The sequence below is a fragment of the Poecilia formosa genome, unplaced genomic scaffold, assembly GCF_000485575.1.
Source record: "Poecilia formosa unplaced genomic scaffold, Poecilia_formosa-5.1.2 Scaffold22, whole genome shotgun sequence".
NCBI lineage: Eukaryota > Metazoa > Chordata > Actinopteri > Cyprinodontiformes > Poeciliidae > Poecilia > Poecilia formosa.
Window position 1 is genome coordinate 988886 of NW_006799961.1, and position 5521 is coordinate 994406.

The window sequence follows — 5521 nt, forward strand, 5'->3', positions numbered from 1 at the left end:
GACGGCGGCACACACCGGCCAACATATACAGCCTTTCATACGTAGACATGCTGCTTTCTCCACCGAGGGGGATTTGAGTCCCGGTCGACTCTGGTCATATGTAAAAGGGACTCCAAGGTCAGCGTTCAGCCAGACCAAGGTTTTTGTGCATTGTGTCAGTTCATATAATAACACAAAATCAGCAGCATGATACCTTTCCCAGACTCTGTGTGGCTTTTTTAATTATTATTATTTATAAGTTTATATATTTTGGTTGTGTCTGTTTGAAAGCCACGCAGTTAATGAATGACCTTAAACGAAACAGCGACAGACCGACCAAGACCTCAGCGTACGTGTTGATGTACGTGTTTGTCAGTGTTGTCGTCTGATGTATGAACGCAACGCGATGAGCTTTAACCGCGCTGATGGACAATTTGAAGGCAGTTTATGCCTCTTTGTCACTCTTACTTGTGTGTTCCAGCAGGCACTGAAAGCTAACATGGTCAAAGGTGTGATCATTTATCATTACGTGTGTTTACATGTTCTCCAGCGGTCACTGACAGTTGCTTTCTGTTGGAATAGGTTTATTTTGAAGGGGGTAGGGGGAAGAAAATCCAAATAAAAGCGCTGTGTTCCTCAGCAGCTGGCCGATGTTCGACACTCAACTCGGCATGACGAACGTCAGCCTTGAGCAGCACGCTTCAAATAGATCTAGGAACATTTTGGCTTTTTTAATTAATTGATTTCACAGGATTTCTAGCGTAGAGAAAATATTCAAAAATACGAAAGGCACATGACCTTGTCAGTTACAAAGCTTAATTTTTTTTTTGTATGAATGCCTGTCAAATCCTTCCTATTTAAATGTTTTGTTGTCATTATTTAGAAAGTCTGTAAGTTTTGAAATCTCTATTAATTCATTTCAACATTGAATCGTGATAAACTGCTACAGGGACAGATGGATGACATTTCTAGAACTTCAGGTTCAGGTTCAAATTAGCTATTTTTTGCACATTTACAACATTACAATAAAAGGAAACAAAATGAAACACTGTTTTACAAACCAATAACTTACCAAAAAACCAAAAAAAATAAATTGTTTGAAGCCAAGGCTCCAACTTCTCTGAATCCAAAGCTGGGGTTTTTAAGCGAGTCGTCTGATTGGCTGAACAGTACCCTGCGATATCTCCTCCCAAGAAAACAACGGCTCTCGAGTCTGGAGACAGAATCAAGAAGATTTTCTCCAACCAGGTCAGAAAAATTGAATTCTTAAATTGAAATGACTATTTCCATCTACTTCACTGTTGCATTTTAACATGATCGTACAAGGTTCCATAAAGATTTTACTTTGTTTTTCTGCCGTGCCTTCATCCTGTGTTCAACATAACCTTTTTAAATTGTTCCCCTTTGAATCCAGCTTAGTACTGTATGTCATCTGTGTTGAGGGAACCTCTAAAGATCCAAAGCCCATCTTCCTGTCTTAGGGTTGACCTTTAGCAGACCGAACATCTCCCCGAACTGAAACTTGACGTATTCCTCTAAATACCTGAGCAGAAACGTAAACTCATTCTGCACAAAGTTCTCGTCTGACCCGGTAAGCAGCGCTTTTCAGTTTTGTTGAGGCATTTCCGATGCTGAAAGGTAACAGATAAAGACTGGTGAGACTGACAAACTCTCAAACCATTTTCAGTTATTAAGACATTTTAGTTATTTTTAGTTATTTATTCATAAAACTAGAACACATTCATCCTTCATATTGATATTTGTAGGTTATATATTAGTTGATACATTAACAATACTACAGTTGATACAAATGTCACTTTATTGCGAACAATTAAAAGAGTTAATTGTGGAAATTTTATAAATGGAATCCCAGTTTTTATATACACACATATTGAACTCTGTTGATCAGCTTCTAACATTGCTCTGCAAATACAATGAGAAAACAAAAGACTATCTATATTATTGTTGCACATTGACAAGCTGAAAAAAAATCCTTAAAGCCTTGGACTGAATAGAGAAGACAAAAACAAAAACCCGTCCTTGAATAACATTACAGGCCGTGATAATCAGTGGCTCTTACCACAGTGGATTTAAGCTGGCCCGGCGCCCCTTGTCCACAAACTCTCACCCGTCATTCTTCAAGCTCGACCCCTAAACTCCTGTGAAGCGTCGAGGTGGGACGGGGCCAAGGACAGAGCGGGCTGCTGCTCATTGTGATTTAATCTCTCTCTGCCTCTCCACTGCCAGAACAAACATCAAATATGGCCTCCTTATCAGGCCAGTCTTACTCTACCTATCGCCAATCGATGGCTCCTGCTTTGTGTGGGCCGGCTTGTCCATATCCGTGCGCATCCTTGTCCAGATATGTCAGTGACTCCATGACTTTTGTATGACAAAGTGAATTCCTTTTTGCAAAATTGACGATCTTGGGTTAGTGTTTAACATTTTCCGCGTCTGTTCGTAGACTCAGGCTTGTTTGGGAGGGGAAGGTACAGGTTTTTAGCCTGAATGCGCCAGCTTTGGGGGGGTTTAGGGAATGCCTCGTGTCAGTGAATGAGCTGAGGGAGGCAGATTCGTTCACATCTGTGTCTATGCTTGTGTGAGCAAGAGAGGGAGTGAGTGTGTTAGCGCGAAGAAAGTCTCTGGGGCTGTGGTAACCGAGGTCAAAGATCAGGTATAACCCTCCAGTGTGGAATGACAGATGTTGCCCGAGGAAAACAAAGATAAAAGAAAGCTGACACCAAAAAAAAAAAGGAAAAAAAAGGCAAGAAAGGAGAGATTTATACCAGTTGCATGCGCGATGCTAACAACAGATCAGAAAAGACAGGAACTGTTTTGATTGCTGTCGTTGTTTCTGTGGCAGAGAGGGTTTTCGCTCCAGGCGACTTTGGACAAGCTCACCTGAATGTAAGAGCCAAGAGGGGGGAGGAGGCTTTGTCAGGGTCTGACCACCAGCTCAAGGTGGTAACAAAATTACACAGAATTTCAATTACAGAGTAGTGCTTAGTCATAATCACATCCGTTTTTAAACTTTTTTTTTTTTGCACTCATGCATTTAAATTTATCTACTGAATAGCAATAATACATTTCTTAAAACGGAAAAACTCAATGTAAAGATCAGCAGTCATAAGTGGTCTTGCATTATGTAAACAAAGCCATGTGATTGGTGATTAAAAAACAAAACAAAAAAAGGTACAGCACATCAGGATTTATTGAATTCTTAACACACATTTGTACTTTTTTTTTTTTTTTTTACAGGAAACTGCAGCCATTTTGGTTAGAAAGTACTGTTTTTTTTTTAAAGTAAATAAACTAAATTTAAACATTTCATTAAACTATGAGCAGTGCAAAAGGAAGTTGATGAAATCTGCCACATTGATTTTATTTTTACTCCTGATACTCCTGAATATTTTTACTCCTGATACTCCTGAATAAAATCCAGTGGAGACAGATGTACTTCTTGTTTGTTTGTTCCACAAATCTGGACTTTAGGGAAAGAAGAACTCACAAAGTCCCTCTAAAAGCTTCTCGTACCCTGAAGGGAAACCAACAACGATGTGTAGGAAGGTTCTCCTGTCACATGAGATCAAATCATAACTTTATGGCCAATGTGCAAAAAAAAATTGCCGCTGAAAGCCAGCAGCCTCTCTGCTGCTAAAACAGAGTGGTGGCGGCATCATGCTGAGATGGAGAAGCTGGTTGGATGTGAAAGTCCTTGACGATGAAAACCTGTTAGAGGCTCTAAAGGACTTAAAGTTTCACATTATCACAGGAAAACCACCGAAAACATTGAATCGAATGGTTTCGGATCAAACTAAATAATTAATTCATCAGAACCGGCCCAGTCAAAGTTCACACCTAAATCTAAACAAGAATCAGTTGTAAGACTCACAGAAGCTGACCATCAAATCAGATAAAATTCGAGCTATGATGCAATGAAAACAGTGGCTAAATTTTCCACCTCTGGATGTTTCAAAAAGAAACGAGAAATAACCCAAAGATCAGCAGCAAATGTTTGTTCTAGAAGGTTTGAGTTATGGCGCAGGATTGAATGAAATACACCCCACACTTTTCAGATTGTATTTTGCTTTTAAAGAAAAAAACAAACTAACAAAAAACAAACAAAAAAAAAACAGAACCATAAGATATTCTTTCTGCTTTACAGGAATATCTGTTGGTCTAATTCCCAATCAGGCACGAATCGGCCGCTGTAACAAAAACTAGCCTGTAACTTGTTTTCAGTCAGGGTAATCTGATGCAGCCTCGGAGAGTACCTTTGTGGAACTGCCTCCGGCTAAACGAGCGTTGTCTCAACAGTGAATGTGGTTCTTTATTAGATACTTCCCTCAGTCACAGCGAATTGGATTGGACATCAAAAGCTGCGGTCTGGCCTGTCGTTCCTCCTCCTCGGGAGCCAGGAGAACTCAACTGTTTGGTGTGTGTGTGTGTGTGTGTGTGTGTGTGTGTTGGATATCCCGAGGCCTTTGACCGCCACAAGCCAGGAATACAGCAAGATATTCATTATGACGCTTTTCGCCCGCTTGGATCGAGTTTTTCCTTTGCAAAGAAAGGTATGCATATGCCTTGAGTTTCTGCAGCTCTTAAGGTGATAGTAAAATCTGTGGGCTTCTATTCACCATGACGCAGCTCCATAAAGGTGCTGAATTCAGATGGAGATAGATGAAGCCGAGGCACAGAGAGAGAGAGAGAGAAGTGAGGGGGGCAATCCTTTGTTCTGTCAAGGACTTAACACAATCAGAGTGTACAGTGTGTCAGTAGCGCACAGGCATATATCAACTTCAATCTCTTTTTAATGAAAAATCCTGCCCTCTCTAATATGTGCAAATTAACCTCTTCTCCTCCCTCCTCCCTTCCTGCCGTTTCCCCACCTCTTTCTCCGCCTCACAAAGGCCCCTCAGCTCCCTCTGTTTCTCTCCTCCGTTCTTTTCTGCTCTTTTGCTTCACTTTCACCAGTTTTTTTCCACTTCGGTCGCTCCACAGATGTGTGGAATGAGACCAGGAGTGAGAGAGTATAGGACCCCCCCCCCCCCACCCGCCGATCCCCCCCAACCTCCCCCCCACCACCCCCCTGCTTTGCATTAGCCTGTTGCTTCCCTCACCCAACCAGCCCCATGCAGCACGGCAATTATCTAGATCAGTTAGTTGCGGAGGGAGAGAGAGAGAGAGAGAGAAAAAAAACCTAAAATCATTAAAAAGGCAAAACAGAAAAACAAGTGAGAGTCAGTGTCCGGCAGCATTAAAATGCCCCCCCTCCGTCCTCGTCTACCCGTTTCGCTTTTCATCTGGCTCGCCCGTGCTCCAACACACACTCACGCCGGATCATGCTATTACCCTGATTATCCTGATGAGCCGGTCAGATCCTCGCCTTCTCATTCTGCCCATGCTGATTGTAATTTAGAAATTACACCTAATGAGGAATTTTTAAAAACACGGCCGCCACTCTGTACCGCCAGCTCCACGCCGCTCCCTGCCCTAATGGATTTCCTGGTATGGAATCCATTTTTCCCCCCTTTCCGCCCTG